This window comes from Anabrus simplex, chromosome 14, assembly GCF_040414725.1.
Source record: "Anabrus simplex isolate iqAnaSimp1 chromosome 14, ASM4041472v1, whole genome shotgun sequence".
In the NCBI taxonomy this organism is placed as follows: Eukaryota; Metazoa; Arthropoda; class Insecta; order Orthoptera; family Tettigoniidae; genus Anabrus; species Anabrus simplex.
This window is the reverse complement of record NC_090278.1, coordinates 26,335,378-26,355,894: the sequence shown is the minus strand read 5'-3', so window position 1 is coordinate 26,355,894 and position 20,517 is coordinate 26,335,378.

Below are 20,517 nucleotides of genomic sequence, written 5' to 3'. Positions count from 1 at the left end.
ACATTGGGCACAAGTGAAAAATATTACAATAGAACTTACGTAAACTCTACCATACTCTGAGAAGCCTGGGTTACCAAGGGGACTTCTGCTCAGTCAGACACCTGAGCTTCGGGATGTTAGCGTGCCAACCGCCTCAGCCCCAGTCTTTGATTTTGACGAGACTATATCTATTCTTTCGGTACGAGGAATGGGTAGCATTAATGAACCGAAACACCGTGGTCAACACTTAAGAATCACAAACTGTACAAAGTACAGGTAAATGAGATCGTGTACAGGACATACTTATGTACATGATAAGATAAAAATCACTTCCGCTAATGAAGTCACTCGCAGCGAGGGAATACTAAATGGCGCCGATCGTAGCGTCATATTTTTTTCAATATCGGCTTTAACTTAGGACTGAGAGGACGTATTTCAATGGCCTTAGAATGATGATTTGTTTACGGCATAATAGACTGATGAAGAGTGACAGTTGAAACAAGCGTGAAGTGATATCTGGTGAGAACATTCCAATAATAATAATAATAATAATAATAATAATAATAATAATAATAATAATAATAATAATAATAATATTCTTATCTAAAAATCTTAAAATAAGGTACTGCAGTACATTGATGAAACCAAAATGTCTTTTCGCAAGTAAATGTCTAGTTCTGAACTACAGTTTAGGTAACCTGGAATTACTAGAGAGAAGAATGAGGAGAAAAATCTTAGGTCCAATGAAAACAACAGAACAAAGGAAAATAAAAAGTAATAAGGAAATATACCAGAATATAGAAAATGACAAGGAAACAATAATAGAGATGGCTATTTTTGGGCATATCTATAGAATGGATAGTGACAGATTTACAAAACAGATGTTCAAGTGCCTTCGGGAGAAAACGTCGACAACCAGCCCAATACAAGAAGTCAAGAAAGATTTGTAAAGTAATAAAATAAGAGAAGATGAAACTATAGAAAGAGATATTTAAAAGGAAAGTTTTAAGAATGGAAGGATTGCAAGAAAGAAAGAAAGAACAGGAAACCCGGACTAACGTGGTCTGAGGAGAGAAGAGTGAAGCACAGTACAATGGTGAAGGAATACTGGAAAGAACGGAAGAATAAACAAGGAAGGAGGAATTGAAATTGACACGTGGTCCCTAATAATAATAATAATAATAATAATAATAATAATAATAATAATAATAATAATAATAATAATAATAGTGGTTTTACGTCCCACTATGATGTTTGGGGACGGCGAGGTGCCGGGAGTTTGTCCCGCAGGAATTCTTCTGTCAGCACCTTCAAATACCATCGGACTGAGCCAGGATCGAACCTGCCGAGTGGTACTCAGAAAGCCGCAATTTGATCTGCCTTGGTGACAGGAATATTTCTCCGGGTTGCAGCGACCTTTCTCAGTCAATGCCAACCTCCCATATGGCAATTTATTATGTAAGAAATATATTTGATATCATGGCACCGGAGCGAATAGTGGTCGATCATAGGAGGTTGTTAATATTATGTATACATTTTTTTCTACTTGACGTTAAATGTGATAAATGTTTGGTGTTGATGGAACAAACAGTTTCGTGGATTTATTGACTTATTCACGTGCTGTTCCTCTTAATGGCATAAGGAATTGTGCAAGCGCTTCTCTGTCAGTTCTCCAAAGAACTTCAAGGACTGTATGAAAACTGCTTTGCTGTCCTAGGAGTCAAACCGAGGCCATCCAACACAGCGGCTGTAATGCTTTATCTTCAACCTGCTCCCTCATTTCTCACATGTCCGAGGTTAATTGTGACCAACAATACCTCGTTAATGGGTTATACTGTATACTTTTCCTCCACCTTATAATAACAAAGGTGCCCTCTTTGTTTCATTTTCGTGAGTAATGTTGGAGTTAAGACGTAAACAAGACTTTCTCTGTTATAAATAATACAAATTGAGGAAGTGGCGTAGCGAGGAATATTTTGAGTCAAGTAATGTTTAAAAATTAATATATAATATCTTCCTTTAATTTAATAACGTATAGTAATTAAGAAAGAATAGAAAGGCGAGAGCTTTGTGTACGTCAGAGAAGAAGGTTAGAGATCTTTATGAAAGCAGGGAACATTAATTAAAAACAGAGACTAACAAGACAATTAAATGGCGGATGCACGAGCACACACGAGAGTGAGTTACAAATAACCTGTGAACTTTACTACGCTACATCTGATTATATCTGGCACAACTTAGGAAGGATTTTTGTTTTTGCTATTTGCTTTACGTCACACCGACACAGATAGGTCTTATGGCGACGATGGGACAAGAAAGGCCTAGGGATGGGAATGAAGCGGCCGTGGCCTTAATTAAGGTACAGCCCAAGCATTGGCCTGGTGTGAAAATGGGAAACCACGGAAAACCATCTTCAGCACTGCCGACAGTGGGGTTCGAACCCACTATCTCCCGGATGCTGACAGTTGCGCGCTCCTAACCGCACGGCAGTTGGGAATGAGTGGAATGCTTACTAATATGTAAATACTAATATTCGTCTTTATTTCGTGCAAGTATTACTTGATCAGTAGAACTCAAGTTTGGTAAGTTCATAGCTGGTAGCTTTGGTTAACATGTATTGTCTCTTGAGAAACAATACCGCATATCTGGCAATTTTCCTTAAGTGGAGACCTGACTACAATTTGGAACCTCTACAATCTACCACTTATCATAACCAAATTCAAAACACAGACATATATTAATAAGGTAGAGCACGACACAAAGTTTGGAGTTGATTAGTTAATTTGTAATACCAATATTATTGGTTCGTTATTGGACATTATAAATTTTCCAGTTAACTCATTTCTGGTTGCCAGCGTTTCACCCCAGTGTGCTAATTCGGGCTTATCAGTTGGTAAGTAGCACACCCACCAGGACGCATGTCTAATGCATACTGTGGAGACTACTGCCACTAAAATGTCTTCATTCCTCCCCTGAAGGGGGAGGCGGGCCTCTTAGTCGGTGACGCCGTCTCTCAGGCTGGGAGATTTGTTACGGTGAAGGAGATGCTCGGAGAAGGTGAGGGGGTTGGCGACCGTGGCCTATACTAGGAACTGTCCCGGCACTCGCCTTAGTGCAGGAGAATGGAAAACCACGGAAAACCATTCTCAGGACAGCCGACAGTTGGGGCCAGCCCTGTCCCGTCTCCCGAATACAGAGGCGTAGAGCCACGATACAGCCGTGGCCACTTGTTGGCCGAAAGCCAACACCGTGGAGACTACTGCGTAGGCTAATTGGAGCGAACGGCAGAGAGACTTTGTCTCATTTACAGAAATTGACGCCTGCCTGGCCATCGGATGTTAAATCAAAGTATTAAAACATTGAAATTATAAAATGAAATAAAACGTTGAAGGGAAGGAATTATGAATATTGCTGACGGCACTACTTTGTGTTTGTGACTGATAACAAATTATATTAGAGACCACTGTAAGATTCCTCCTGTCCATCCTGAACAATGAACTTTGAGACTGATGATAAGCTGGTGGCGTGCCAGATGCGACCGTGCCGCATGTGACCCGTGACACTAGCGACCGCATAATCTGTACCCGTGCCGAATGCGACCGGCGTTGACAAGCAAATTGTCATTTGATAAGTCATGTCATCACCCAAGATAAGGTAAGCTAAACGAAGTGTAATGTCATTTCAATAAGACCTATAAGCAGCTATTGCCCCTACTTTACATAACACTTCTGGGGGAAACTCGTTTTACAACACGAAACATGGTGATACGTTTACGTCTTTTCTCACCGGGCGAGTTGGCCATGCGGTTAGAAGCGCGCGGCCCTGAGCTTGCATCCGGGAGATAGTGGCTTCGAATCTCACTGTCGGCAGCCCTGAAGATGGCTCTCCGTGGTTTCACATTTTCACACCAGGCAAATGCTGGGGCTGTACTTTAAGACCAGGGCCGCTTCCTTCCCATTCCTAGCCCTTTCCTATCCCATCGTCGCCTTAAGACCTCTCTGTGTCGGTGCGACGTAACGCCACTAGCAACAAATTCTCTGAAATTATTTACGACTTAAGCGTATTTACCTATCGTGTCCTATTAGTACCAGGAGTTTTTTTTTGTTATTTGCTTTACGTCGCACCAACACAGATAGGTCTTATGGCGACGATGGGGCAGAAAGGGGCTAGGAGTGGGAAGTAAGTGGCCGTGGCCTTAATTAAGGTACAGCCCCAGCATTTGCCTGGTGTGAAAATGGGAAACCACGGAAAACCATCTTCAGGGCTGCCGACAGTGGGGTTCGAACCCACGATCTCCCGAATACTGGATACTGGCCGCACTTAAGCGACTGCAGCTATCAAGCTCGGTAGTACCAGGAGTGTCTGAGGACGTGTTCGGCTTACCTGGTGCAGGTCTTTCTACCTGATGCCCTTGGGCGGCCTGCGCGTCGGGATGTGGAATTATGATTATGAACTAGGGAGAGATGAAACCCGGTTTCGGCACGTAGCCTAGTCCTCTCGAATAATACCAAGGGGTCTGCTCAATGCTTTACGTCGCCATCCGACAGCCGAATCACCATCAACAGCATCATATCCCCTCACTCCATTTGAACACTGCGAAAAGGTTTGGATTTGAATCCAGGTTTTTGGTGTGCAATCCAGTGATTAGAAACTGTCTACCACCAACTTTCCTACCTTGCCGGCCAACATTCTGATGGTGTTTTTTTTTCATCCAGGCTAAGTGGCTCAGACGGTTGAGATGCTGGTCTTCCGACTCTAACTTGACAGGTTCGATCCTGGCTCAGTCCGGTGGTATTTGAACGTGCTCAAATACGTCAGCGTTGTGTCGGTGAATTTACTGGCACGTAAAATAAGACCTGCGGGACTAAATTCCGGCACCTCGGCGTTTCCTTAACCCATAAAAGTAGTTACTAGGACGTAAAGCCAGCAACATTATTATATTTTTCTTTCGACCAATGGCACTCGAACCTGCTAACAACGGTGTCAGACCTTTATTTTAGAAAAGACCAAGTTAGCTACTTATAAGCAATCTACCACTTGGTGACAGACCGTAATGCAGATCAATTGTAAGTGAATGATGGGTCGCATGCGGCACGATGCTTTTCCGCTCGGTCGCTATTGGCACGATAATGGCCGGGTCGCATCCGGCACGGTCGCATCTGGCACGTAACCCATCAGCTACTCTACCATAGCCTGACATAACAACCGGGCACAAAACAGTACGGCATGCTGAACTTTTAAATTAATCAGGCCACATAAAATATATGCTTGCAGTACATAACACAGAATGAACTGAGTTTAGAAGTTGAAAGTAAAGAAAATTCAACTCCTTCACTAAAATATCTCGCAGAGTAACGTTTCCCGCACTTTTCAATACCCTGCTTGCCGGAACTACTGGAGCACTTGTTGGATATAATCGCTTGCAGTGCTTGCAGTGGCGGGACGACAAACTACCATGCTATAATGGCTGAGTCCTCACACTTGGTCTTACATTCGTTCTGGTTTAATGGTACAACGTCGTTTAGGGCACTGTCGATGGCCGGGCAATAAAGTGGAACCTTAAGTTTATACTACCGAGCGAACTGGCTGAGCTGGTCGAAGCGCATAGCTGTGAGCTTGCATTCGGGAGAGAGTAGGTTCGAACATCATTGTGGGCATCATTGAAGATTGATTTTCGTTTTCACACCAGGGAAAAGCTGGGGTTGTACTGTGATTAAGACAACGGTGATTTCCTTACCTACTGTGCAGCTGTCAGCTTTCATTCGGGATATAGTGGGTTCAAACCCCACTGTCGGCAGCTTTGAAGATGAATTTCCGTGGTTTCCCATTTTCAAACCTGCCATGTCCTGCGGCTGTGCCTTAATAAAGACCAATTACATTTTATTCCCAATCCGATTCCTTTCCTATCCCATCGTAGCTACAAGACCTTTCCGGGTCGCTCCGATGTTAAACATACCGACAAAAGAAAACTTTATATCTGATTAATCTTCATCCATAGTTTCGTTCCAAAGGCGTATTGGTTCGAATTCTAGTCAATAGACACTCAAACGGATTTTTCACTTGTGTTATTCGGAGATCGAAGCGTGCTGAAATAGAATGTTCTATGACTGTTTTTCGGATTCCACGCAGTACTTTTATTGTCCCGTAGCTTATGACAACAAAACTAACAGTAATCTTGCCTTCTTTTTAGATCCGTCTTTGTTTTCAACATACCTTTCTTTATTTGCTCTTGAGTTCCTTCATATTTATGAAGTTGTGGGTTGTTTCAGCTGTTTCATTTTATGGCTCACTTCCTGTGATAAGCATCTACATTGACCGTATGCAAAATTCAGTATGTTTGTGGCTTATACACAAATAAACCGAACGTATCTGCAAGGATATCACACGTCAGCCGAGAGTGGAGGTTGTATTGGACAGTTCGCAATGAGCAAAGAGTTAGAAAGTTTGCCAATACGACAGTTATAAGTATACCTCGGATTTTTAGGTGGTAATAGGTTAGAATGCAAAGTAATTTGGTTTGTAGGAAGTGTGTTGCAACCCGTTGTACCACAATGTAGGAAGAGTAGCATAAATTCAAGGAGTTCTATAGGCTGTACCCCTAATATCTATGCAAATCTCATAGCATAACCATTGTACAGTGTAGGGTATGCTTGTTACTGGCTTAAGTAAGTTTGCATTCTAACCTATCATTACCTAATAATCCGGACTCTAGTAATAAGTGATTACACAAGAGTTAGAGAGATGCATATTTAAGTGAAATCTGATCAGTTACAATGAGACTTTCATGTCCGAAATATCACTTACATTGGCAGGGATTCAAGTGACAATCAGATATTTTAATGTTCAAATCATTTCTTAGCAGACAAAGAAGAGGTCACCCTACTACGAAAAACGTAAAATTAAACAATTTACTCAAATGTATTGAAAGTTGAAGGGCCCGAAAAGATTTCAAGCTGTGAGACTTGGATATCTCGGTCAAAAAAAAAAAAAAAAAAAAAAAAATCGAAAAATCACTTCCAGCCTAAAAACAGCCTAAAATCGCTTGTTTTTGACTCGTTTTCTTTTCGATTCAAATCCTAACTAAATTAACTTATTTACCTATATGATTCCTTCTGTAATGGCTTCCTAGGTTCAGTACCCCCAGGCGGCTTTGAAATTTTTGAAAAATTTGCACACCGAATGTAGTTATAAGGGCTTAAGTAAAACTCTGCATTAACTCGCATGAGCGCTCGTAGTGGTAGAAAAGGGCAAACTGCTATTCTAATCGATCGGGTAACGATGATTAAGAAGAGGATTGTAAATTTTAGGAATAAATACAGAATATATCCTCATACATTATTATATTTAATTTACCTAAAATTCGTAGCTCATATCCTTAGGATGTTTTCAACACTGACGTGCTAGAACTGTGGATTTTGTGAGGATTTTACGTCAAATTCTCTATACCGCAACGTCTCCAGTTCTACAGGAATAATAATAATAGCCTAACAATAATAATCATAAAAACTGCCAATTTTTTCACACATGTGGGGTCGCGGGTGTGAACTATTTCACACATGTGGATTTGGCCCTGTTTTCCGGCCGGAGCGATGTAATCACTGTTGCGTGTTTTTGTACTGATTGGTAGCGTGGTATGTTGTCTGAAAATGAAGAGGAGACTATTGGGAAAACACAAATACCCACTCCCGGAGCTAGAATAATTAATCAGATGCGATTAAACTCCGTTCGGGAATTGAACCGCGGACCCTCTGAAACGACGGCCTCAACACTGACCATTCAGCCAAAGACTTCGATAATAATGATAATAATAATTTTGTGTCCCATCTTTTAAGGTTTTCAGAAAAGCCAAGGTGCCGGAATTTTGTTTCTCACGATTTCTCCTATGTGCGAATAAGTTCACCGTCACGAAGCAGGCATATTTGAGCACCTTAAAATTCCAGCGGAGTGAGATGGTGTAGTACCTGCCAAATTAATGCCTAAGGTCAGCACTTTACCGTCTGAGCTACACAGTCCGGTTTGACAAAAGAAATACAAATAATTCTGGGATGGCAAGTGGTAAGAATCTTGATGAAAAATTAAAAAAAATCCGTGTTCTTAATCAAGAGCATTGAGAGGATATGCTTTTTACGAAAGCATGATTCGGAATCCAATTATTGACAGCAGCTAACCTGGATGATAACCAACCACGCGCTGCTTCCTCACACCTCCCTCACAAGGGAAGTTCACGGCTTTACCGCTTCCGATTTTTATAAAGATGAGTAATAATGTGGGCATTGAGGTAAAGGTAACATCCGCGAAGTAGTAAGTTCCTAAGGTCTTTGTATCTCGAATTAATGAATTAAAAACGTGAATCTTCTCCGAGTATTTATTCAACTCAAATCGCATTTTGATAAAATGGAAGTACTTTGCACGATACCTCAACTCAATTCCTATCGGAACATGCATCTAATTTGAAAGGGTAGTAAAAGTACCAATAGTAATTAGTTTAAAAACAGCAAAACAACGGAGATTTAATTGACAAAAAGAATTCATACGACAGTCAAACCTCTATATCTCGATCCTTCATTACTCGAATTTTCAGTATCTCGAAGCAAAATCGTTAGTCTTGTTCTTTACCTATATTTCTCTCTCTATTACCTGAAATTCCATTACGCCAAATTTTCGATTTCTCAAAGAAAATGTTTCTTACCGAGATGAAGAAAATATTCTGTAATTAGAATTTTGTTCGATATCAACTGTGCAATACAGCATTTATTGTACAGTACATCTTAGCGGCTGACCTCGGTAGGTGTGTTGACCATAGGTATTTGGAGCTCCTTGAGCTCTCTCCTGTACCGTCCGCAGACCAGGCGTTACTGCAGTTCGATTGTAAATGATAGTTTTTACACACCAATAACTGCTGTTGAAAACTATGTGAAAGAAAGCAAGCTTGATGTTAAAAAACAGAAGGTGTTAACGGGGTTTTCATGTTCCTCTGGTGTATGTATTCTGTTTCCGATGAGCTGCTATAATTGGTGTTGTACTGTAATAAAAAATGAAGTACTTTGAGTTTGTTTTTATTTGATTAAATAACAATCGATACGTGATTCGATTGTGTGCTATACATGCTCAACAAGGGGAATTCTACATGTATCGAAATTTCGATAAATCGAAATGAAATTTAGATTCGAGATATCGAGGTTCGAATATCATGTAGCTGTAGAACACCATGTTTATTATCGTAACGGGAACATACCATCACAGCATTTGCAAAGTTGTTCCATTCATCTCATTTTAAAGTAGAAGCGATTTCATTTTAGGGCATTTTCAATTTATACCTCATTTATATTATCATAGGCTGACCTTGTGACTTTATTACGTTCCTAAGAAATTATACGATGTATTAACGAATAAATAATTCCAAACATTGGTTATTAATAGGCGACAGGGAGGTGATGGTGATGGACATAGTGCAAAGTTGGTTAGGGAAATAAATTTATTTCAGAGAAGAAGGACATAGTTATTCATATTAGTTATATTCATTTTAACAAATAATTGTAGACAGTATTATTCTCAGTTTCTAATATCATTGATACAAGTTTGACTTGAGGAAACAGTTCCATTGTCTTCTAATGAGAAGTACTTGTAAAGTGAATTAATATCCTTTACCTTCTCTGCATCAGTTTCACAGCTTCCAGTGCTGATTACTTTTGGTTGTGGTAAACGTACAGGAGAGTTGCACCTTGTCTTAGTGTGCACTATTATGTTAACTTCCTTAAGATCACCGTCAGAAAATGAGCATTTGTATTCCATTGAACTACTACTTTTTTCATATTTTGTGTGCTTTAATTTTGAGTATGGCTCTTTGTTTAGATTTTATTTAGGAGTAACTAATTTTAAATCAAAAACAAAAGCATATTTTGCCACATTTTAGCTAAATTTGAGTTTATTATTTGAGCTACAGTTCAGAATAACTCTGAACACATGCAATGAGCAATAGAGTTCCATATTTCTAATGTGTCGTTCTATAACTGCATGCACTGAATCTACCTCTTGAACAGCACTAAGACTAGGTTCTTGGTATTTATGTTCTATAATGTTTATATTGTGGTTGTTGCTTTCCAAAAAATTACTTACTGGGCGAGTTGGCCGTGCTGTTAGGGGCGCGCGGCTGTGAGCTTGCATCCGGGAGATACTGGGTTCCAATCCCACTGTCGGCAGCCCTGAAGATGGTTTCCCATTTTCACACCAGGCAAATACTGGGGCTGTACCTTAATTAAGGCCATGGCCACTTCCTTCCCACTCCCAGGCCTTTACTACCCCATCGTCGCCATAAGGCCTATCTGTGTCGGTGCGACGTAAAGCCACTAGAAAAAGAAATTAAGGAAATGGACATACTGACTCTGACGTTACATTGGTACTGTGATTCTTGGACAAGGGACAGTATGGTCCGGAAAGTAATAGGAAATATGGACATAGAACAAAATTAGGTGTTTTAAATGGATATTCTTCCTCATGCCATTCACAGCATAGCTCAGGACATGGCACATTTGCTGAGATTCATAACTAATATTGTAATACAAATGGACTATGTTTCTACACCATCAATTATCTAACTTGTAGCTTCTTCTTACATGAAAACTAATTTCCAGAACATGTGTATATCAAGCACGAAGATACATAGGAATAAAATCATTGCTTGCTAGGCACAGCAAAGTACTGGTCGGTATCAAGATGGAGTCACGTGATTATAAAGCAGACAGTGCATTTTCATAAGGAAAATTCTGTCATGAAGTTTTCGGGTGCGCACATTTCTTGTCACATCGATTACTACCTTGGAGTAGTGTGGAAAATATTTTTATTTATGTACAAAACTTCCCTCAGTTGAAGGTTGCCAAAATGGACAAAGCATAACGGAACAATAAAATCTATAATTTCGGTTTACAATAATAATTTTGATTACATTATTCTTATAATGTCCTTAAATTACAAGAGTAGCAATGATTTCTGAGCATTAAAATTCAACCTGCTAAAGCTAATGAAGAAATAGTTTACAGGTCTGGAAAGTCTAAATAAAATTGCTTCCAAATATTCACAATGAATCAAGTAATAGTCTCTCGAGCAGTTTGCCTTTTTCTTGTGCCAATGCCATTAGTTGAAGTATACGTCGTTTTCTGGGATTGCTTTTATTACTAGATCAGGAATAGCCTGCCATGACCAAAAATACAAAAATGAGAAGGGACGGGATTCGTATCTCATAAAATATGTGACGTCTGGGGAGGTTCTGGAGTCTAATATTTGACGCCTGTTTTTTCAACCTCATCCCAAGCCTCACATTCAATACTGGTGCGTTGCGACGAAGACAGGGAATCCCGTTTACAAATCGCAAAAGCAGTTACGGTCGAAAATGACAGTTCAAGTATCTTTATTTCTCCTTTGGGTTGAGTGGATTTCACATCTGATTAGCTCGGTTAAAAGTGCAACTGCTGCCTCCGTAGCGTTCCAGTTAGTGCTATAACCTGCCGAACTCGGGGGACCGGGTTCGATACCACAATATATTTGCTAATGGCAGGAGTACTGGTATATGATTGATATGGTACATGCAGCTCACCTCCGGTGGTGATGCTGTGCCTCGAAAGACCTGCACCACCTCGGGATGAGGACATAAGTTTATTTTTACTGCAATTGCTATGGATTTAGGTCACCCCAAATGATATTCTCAATCTTACGGAGAGAGAGGGTTTCTAACAGAAGAAAGTTTGTGGGTGATTTGAATAAAATACTGAGTTTGGGTGAATGAATTCTGTTACGAACAAATGTAGGTCGTCTAAGGAATTCCGAGGAAGAAAGTTCGTAACTTTTCCTGGACTCTCCTTTGTAAAATTGATGACTTCGTGGGAACGTCACAGGGTGTATGTAAGAACTAAGCTCTGTGCGTCATGATTCACAATTGCAGTGGTTGTTTAGATAAACTGAGTGAGAAAAAGTAATACTGAAATAGCATGTATCAGCAATGGTGCAGCCGGTCACCAATAAATGTACAGTGTGAGAACACTTTGCTCATTTAAAATAAACCTCTGAATACTTCTGATTTAGTTTTGACTGAGCATCCTCAGCTCGAGCGTAAGTAGGTAACTTACTCTGTAGCTTTGCATGCGAAGGAGTTAGAACGTCAGAGTTGTTACGAGTACTCTGATTAATCCGCAGTAGATCGTGTGGTCTGATTTGCCGTTCTGCAGGCGAACTCTTTACGAGTACTCTACTAACTCTGCTGTACATCGGGTGGTCTAATGTGGTGTTCTGCAGGCGAACTCTTTACAAGTATCCTATTTACTCCGCAGTAGATCGGGCGGTCCAATCCGGTGTTCTGCAGGCGAACCCTTTACAAGTACTCTACTAACTCCGCTGTACATCGGGTGGTCTAATGTGGTGTTTTGCAGGCGAACTCTTTACGAGTACTCTACTAACTCCGGTGTACATCGGGTGGTCTAGTGTGGTGTTCTGCAGGCGAACTCTTGACGAGTACTCTACTAACTCCGCTGTACATCGGGTGGTCTAATGTGGTGTTCTGCAGGCGAACTCTTTACAAGTATCCTATTTACTCCGCAGTAGATCGGGCGGTCCAATCCGGTGTTCTGCAGGCGAACCCTTTACAAGTACTCTACTAACTCCGCTGTACATCGGGTGGTCTAATGTGGTGTTCTGCAGGCGAACTCTTGACGAGTACTCTACTAACTCCGCTGTACATCGGGTGGTCTAACGTGGTGTTCTGCAGGCGAACTCTTGACGAGTACTCTACTAACTCCGCTGTACATCGGGTGGTCGAATGTGGTGTTCTGCAGGCGAACTCTTTACAAGTACCCTATTTACTCCGCAGTAAATCGGGCGGTCTATTCCGGTGTTCTGCAGGCGAACTCTTTACGAGTACTCTACTAACTCCACATTCGATCGGGTGGTCTAATCCTGCGTTCTGCAGACGAACTCTTTACACGTACTGTACTAACTCCGCAGTAGATCGGGTGGTCTAATTTGGTGTTCTACATGCGAACTCCTTACGATATGGACGGTGCGCGAGCAATACCTAATATCCCACAATGCTCTTCCTATCTATTATGGGCCGATGACCTCGATGTTAGGCCCTTTTAAACAACAATCATCATCATCATCATCATCATCACTTATCTATTATCCCCCTTATGATTGGACACGCCTTGCAGCCACACATGGGTATGCAGTCCATCAGAACATTGTACCTTAAATGAATTATACTATAGGAGTGCGTAAATACTTCATGAACATATACATTCCTACTGTACGATACAATAAGGTTCATTTTCCTTTACATATTGGCGTAGGAAATGGACGCAACGAACATTGTTTTGATTGATTGCATATCAATGTTTGGCTTGGAGTCTTAAGGAAAATTATGCACAGAAAGAGCATTATGGGATACGAGGTATTCCTCGGCCACTGTCACTTTTTATGTCGCCACAACAATCAGTAGAATTAGTGGCCAACTTCAGTGTCCTGCAGGCAAACAGTTTTTTCTTCTTCCTCTCGTCCTGGTTAAATGGTAACAATTTAACGGATCACGAGGTGCCACTGTTCCCTATTCAATGTTATTTTCTCATCCAGCCTGAGAGTCTCCATGTCTTCTGGGCAGTTGTCCTATCCCGTCCTGTTTTGCTACTGGGAATAGAGAAAACAGTAATTTTCTGGTTGGTGTACTACATTATATTAAACGCACCTCTGTTAGATCTTCCGATTTATGGGTGCTACCTTGAACACTCTTACTTGGTATTTCAGTAAGACTTCTTTAAGACATCTCAATGTCACCTTCCCTGAGGAGAGTGGTAGATTACCGAATTTGGTGCACGAAGTGTTCCACTTCGGGTGCTAACTATAGCGTAAGCCTTCATGTGAAGTCGTTAATTTCTCTAATTCCACAGGATAATGGGCCGCGGAATCTCAAGAGAGCAGCAAACTATTTGCACTATTGGTTTTGTTTGTAAAGTTGTAAAGTTTTTGAATGTAGGAGTTAGTGTGTGTGTTTGGAAGGGAAAGGAGACTCTCTCACCACGCTTCCGTAAGTGTAAGTGTGCGGTTAACCTTCCATAAAGTGATCACGACAAATGTTTCTGGACTTCGTGTGGTTCGTACCCTCTTACTGTACAAGTTAGTGTATTGGTTTGGGGGCATTCTCACAGTCTCGAAGTGTAGGTGTGGGTATGAGTTCTTTCACAACTCCCGTGAAGTGAGACGGTCATCTTCAAGAAAGTGGTCATTGGGAATGTTGCTCAGTCACTGTAAGTCCGGTGAATAGTGAATATCTCGCTTTATAATTTAGATTTTGGGATGCTGGGTCCACCTTGTTGCCACTTAGTTCCAGTGCATCGTGATGAGAGTGGTTACCAATTGTAGGTCCAGTGCCATTGTGGAGGTTTACATGATGGTTTGAAGTGTTGATCTAGTAAGCTGGGAATGTGTCGTATGTGTTGTCTAAATTTTCTTCTCGGTCAGTGAAAGGACAACCAGGAAAGGACGCTGAGTGTGCAGTCTTACATTCTCTGCAGTTCCGAGTTCCTGTGCATAGCCAAACAGTAGCCTAGATTTGCAGTGACGACAGGGATCTAGCATACCACACTATGAGTTACATGAAGTTCATACACTTTGCAATGGTTTGTGTTTCAGATTAATATAATATTGAGTATGAAACGCGAGAGGATTGTACGCGTTATTTCGACTATGTTATACGTAATAATGAAAGGCCTGTGGCCAGAAGGACATTCAACCTCAGCCCAATAGGACGTCAATCCCCTGGCCGAGCCAAGAAACGCAGGCTTGGCTGAAGGACGGCATAAAATAGCTCAGTGTCACCTCCAACGACGCCTTCTATCGGTGGAAGTGGCGATTAGCTTGTGATAAAAAAGTTGACCCTGTACCTAGGCCGGCAGGGCTCATAAATCTCTCTATTCTCCGGTCAACAACCTTTGCCAGATTTATGCTCGTCCTGAATGAAGCCGTAGGCTATAGAGTGAGACTGATTGACCGACTATCAACAAGTCTATTTGAGCCACTTTCTGAAAAGCAATGTATTTTTAAAAGTAATTAATTAATTATTTATCCATTTAAAAGCTACAGTCTGAGAAGGCCATTTTCCACCAGACTTGAGAATTAATTGATTGAAAGTAATCGCATTACTTGTAACGATAACATTTTAATAATTTTTAATTGTAATATTTTTTTAAAAAAATTGTACTTTCATTTTTACTTCTAGAAAGTAAAATTGTAACCGTTACATTCTAGTTAGTAAACTCGCAAGGCGTCCTGCCAAGGATACGGCGCTCACACGCAGCTTGCTGTAGTCCTGGTTGAGATTTAGTTAATGGCGTACTATGTATTGGATAATGAGCCGCAATGGCGAAGGGGTGAAGGAGTTTCCATTCCCCTAATTGAATAAATATTTTGAATTAGTTGGCTCTGAAGATAATGAACACACGACTGCAACTAGCAAAGTTTGCTTGGGAGCGATCAATATGAAAGTTTGTTTAGCCACTCAATCTGTCTATGTTGAAAAACTCAAAGTGTAGCAATGCCGGCAGAATCTCAGCAAGTGCAACCTAGGGTTTATAGCATTATAATGGACTTGAAAGGGTAAAAATCTCACATGGAAAAGCTTGTAGAGGGGAGATGTGTTTACTGCGACAGCCGGGGACCGAACACCAGCCCCCAGAAGTACATTTACTTCTACGTATAACCTAATGTAATTTAGCACCCGATATTCTTCTTGCTGAGGCACGCAGTAGTATTTCCATTGGCTCAGACACAATCGGATATGACATCATTCCCTCCAGTTAAGACAAATGCATTCCGTTACCAACCCGCACACAATAAAAGCATAATTAAAATGTTCCGCTATAGTGCTGCGGAATGCTACAGAACTAATACCCATTTCACGGCCCTAACCTCGGAGCTTACGTCCCCGGACCAACTTTTCTTGATCACAGTCCAATTATTTTGTTACTAACCGGACGTAACCAGTCCAGACCGATGATTTTGTCACTAGCCGGACCTAAGCTGTCCAGACCTATGGTTTTATAACTAGCCGGACCTAACCAATCCACACCGTCCGCCTCTGTAGCGTAACGGTTAGTGTTATTAGCTGCCGTCCTCGGGGGCTCGAGTTCGATTCCCGGTACTGCCAGAAATTTAAAACTGGCAGGAGGGCTGGTATGTGGTTGATATGGTACATGCAGCTCACCTCCAATGGGGGTGTGCCTGAAAAGACCTGCACCACCTCGGGATGAGGACACGAATTTACTTTACCAATCCAGACCAATGGTTTTGTCACTAGCCGGACATAACCAGTCCAGATCAATGGTTTTATCACCAGCCGCATTTAATCAGTCCAGACCAAAGGTTTTGTCACTAGTCGGAGCTAACCCAGTCGAGAGCAATGGTTTTATCACTAGTCGGACCTAACTAGTACAGACCAATAGTTTTATCACTAGCCGGACCTAACCAGTCCAGACCAATGGTTTTGTCACTAGCGGGACCTAAGCAATCCAGACCAATAGTTTTACACTAAACGGAATGATAATTAGTTCATCTTTTCGGAACTGTCCAACATAGAATGCGCTACTATCGCCGTACGGAATGATATAGGTCTGACGACCGCTTCGGGTCTTAACCTGGGCGCTTACGCCCCCAGGCTCCATTTGCTTGCCTATAAGCCAATGGTTTTGTCGGTAACTGGACCTAATCAATCCCACTAGGCGTCATGATTAATACCACTAGCACTTGAATTCAACGGTTGGAACCGAGCTCGATAGCTGCAGTCGCTTAAGTGCGGCCAGTGTCAAGTATTCGGGAGATAGTGGGTTCGAATCCCACTGTCGGCAGCCCGTGATTTCCCATTTTCACACGAGGCAAATGCTGGGGCTGTACCTTAATTAAGGCCAGGGACGCTTCCTTCCCACTCCTAGCCCTTTCCTATCCCATCGTCGCCATAAGACCTCTATGTGATCGTGCGACGTAAAGCAACTTTCAAAATAAATTCAACGGTTGGCAGCTCTGTGCACCGCACAATCACGTTGACCGCGAGAAGTCCCAGAGAAAGGAAAAAAACGACAGTGAAATCTCGTCTAGATGACTGCGCTGAAAAAGTGGCGCAGTAAGTGAACTTATGTCCTAATGCGTTTTTCCTAGCAAACTTACTAACATTCCAGACCCATGTGGAATGAAGTCAGTGATTTCCTCTGAAGTAATAGTAACTTGTTATTGATTATTTGCCGAAAAAGTAATTAGTAATAGTAATTGAATAAACTTTTCCTCAGGAAACCGTATTTCCCAGCCCAATTTATTTTATTTCATACTTTTCTCATCACTGTGTTACACTAATTGTATTCAACTGCTAACAATATAGCAAGGATAAGAAATAATCGATAAGAAAATCATGAAACAACAATCGGAAGAAACAGCAGTCAACGACAGACAAGAATAATTTTTCAGGAATAGTATATATGGAAGTGGCAAGGAGAAAACTAGCGAGGAAAGGCAGGGATTTTAAAACCAGGAACAAAAGTAAGTGAATTCTGAGCGCTTCTACAATTCGAGACGTTGCTGAGATGCATGGCCCAATTAGTGGTTTAGTGTTGAGCGGAAGGTAATGTGGATTGGGAAGTAGGTCAATAACATGCAGTATTTAGTATAGCCATTAATTATCTTATGAATATAACACAGCTCGGAGAACTGTAAACGGTTTCTCAGGACAAGTATATTGAGTCGATTTAACGTGTCTAACTTGGTCAAGTGCCTCAGGGAAGGATTGCGATTACGGTAGCAATCTAAATGAAGAAATTAAAAAAAAAACACTGTCCAATTGAGAAACGTTCGTTATGGCAGTGGAGGACCAAATAGCGCAAAGGAATCTAAGATGGGAAGAACACACTAGGTGTATGCATAAGGTTTTGCCGGTAGACACGTAATTTTCAAGAGAAATTCAATTTTTGTTTATTCAAATTATTGGCCATCGGCTTCTACGAACTTCGTCTATCCTTCAGGTAAGTTATGAATACCATGCCGGAAAATCTGCTCGTCTTTTGCGGCAAACCATTCGGCGAGCCATTTTCCAACTTTTGTGAGTTGGTAGGGTAATATCAGACGAACAAACTGATGTATGTGTCAAATTTATACGTTGCGTACTGTTCGCTGGGGCCATCCCTTAGTGAAACCGGAAAAGACTTATGCATACACCTGGTATGAGGTGAAGTATAATTTTAAAGCACCGGGATCTTTAATTTATTCGAACGGAGGCAAGAGGCCAGTGACGTGATGCGTTGCAGGTCACCTATCGCGCAGGAGCATAATAAGACTTTCTATCTCACTACAACCTTCGTGACGGCAGCGGTTTCACTTGATGCTTCTAGGTGGAACTGCTGGGACATCTTTACGATGTTTGACAATTCCAGCTATTGAGTTTGTAAACAGTGGATATTACCACTCTTTACCTCTTTGTATGTAGGACTCTGGGCCTCGAACTCTTTCTTACTCAGAATGATTCTTAAGGTGGGATGTAATCAATTTTGTGTCAAAAATGGATTTTTTGGATACATGTTATTTGTTATCTATATAGTATAATTTACATTTTATTTAAATTTTATACTGATCGGAGGCATGGGAGTTTATTGAAAACATTAAATGCCAAGCTTTGCACCTACACCACCACACCCCTTTTTCTGGCATCTTCCCAGTGGAATTTCTGTGATTATAACAGCAGTCCTGAAGACTCGGTGTGAATCAATGACTGTTCACCATAAAGGCGTTCAACACCATTGATAAGAATAGACTCATGAAAACCAGGCGTGTTGGCCATGCCGTTAGGATTGCGCAGCTGTGAGTTTGTATCCAGGAGATAATGGGTTCGAGTCTCAGTGTCGGCTGCCCTGAAGATGAGTTTCCGTGGTTTCACATTTTAACATCAGGTAAATGCTGGGGATGTACCTTAATTAAGGCCACGGCCGCTTGCTTCCCACTCACAGGCCTTTCCTCTCCCATCGTCGCCATAAAACCTATGTGTGTCAGTGCGACGTAGAGAAAGTTGTTAAAAAGGAAAAGACTCATGAAAGGTGAGAAAGTGATGTGATTTTGAAGCCAGACAGAAAAGAAGAGGGCAAAAAGGAATGTAGTAGGAGGAATAGTATGAATATGGAGGATTTAAAAATTCAAAAAAACATTTTAATATTTGAATATGGTAACCAAATGTTTAAATGCATTTTTTGTAGAATCTGAAACCTTTTCTCAAAAACTATAGATCGCAGAGCTATACATTTTTCAGGAGTTGTTCATTACACATTGTGGAATATACCGAACTATAATTCTAATCAATACTTATTTAAATTTTGATTTATAGGATTTTATGTGATGACAAAAATATCTTTTTTCTCCAACAATAAGTCCAAAATGTTTAAGTAAAAACTAATATGAATATGTAATTCATTATGGTTCAGTATTCAAATTGTAGTGATAGATTCATACAGTGAAAATTTAAAATGAATTGCATCATTAAAATTCCTGTTGTAGCTTTCATGCTAAAAGGTAATAGTTGCTAAATGTTTTATAATATTAATGTATATGCCTTACATCTACGTTTACTACATTCATTTATATATGCACACACAAAATGTAAATGTCATGCCTTTAACTCAAAAACTATGGTTGTAATGATTTTTTTAAAGAAAAGCTTGCATTTCCAATTACATCCCCCCTTAATTGATAACCTGTCATGTCGTCAGAGTTTTTGTACAAACACCCTACATTGAGGCCCAGCCAGCTCTCGTTAGCCCCAGACCTCGGCATTTCTTTCCTCTTGGTTCTTATGGACACCTTCTTATCACATAGCACCCCACTGAGACTTCTTCCTACCGAGAGAGTTGACTGTGCGGTTAGGGTTACTTACCTGTGAGTTTGCCTTCAGGAGGTGGAAGGTTCGAATCCCACCATTGACAGTCCTGAAAATGGTTCCCTGCTTTCACAGCAGGCAAATGCTGCGGCTGTTCTTTAATTCAATCTTCCCGGGGAGAAACAAATACGTCAAGTTTTTGGTTTTTAAACTTTTGCAGATACCTACTAAGGTGAATTCTCTCTATCCTTTGATAGTAAAAAGGTAAGTCATTTCGTAATAATAATGAAGTAACAGCCAAATTTTGCTTTCAGATTATTCAGGAATAAAAAACAGTCCCCGGCAAGAACCAGATAAGTTGAGTTATCTTGTTAATATTCTGAATATTGCTAAGGGGTCAGATGACTGAAATTTCGTGATTTTTTACAACAAATCGATTTCGAAATTGTTGTTAAAATAACACGAATCCTCCTGTTAACAGAAAATGGCATAATATTTCTATTTCCGCCATTTTTAAAGGCCGTACGGACATTTTAATGTGCTGCCATGTGGGTGTCTCTGCCACAACACTGATGACATTCTTATAGCATATTTTGCCGTTTCTGTTTGTATTCAGCCCCAAGGTTTGACAAATGACTGTGGTACAGTGTCAGCACTTT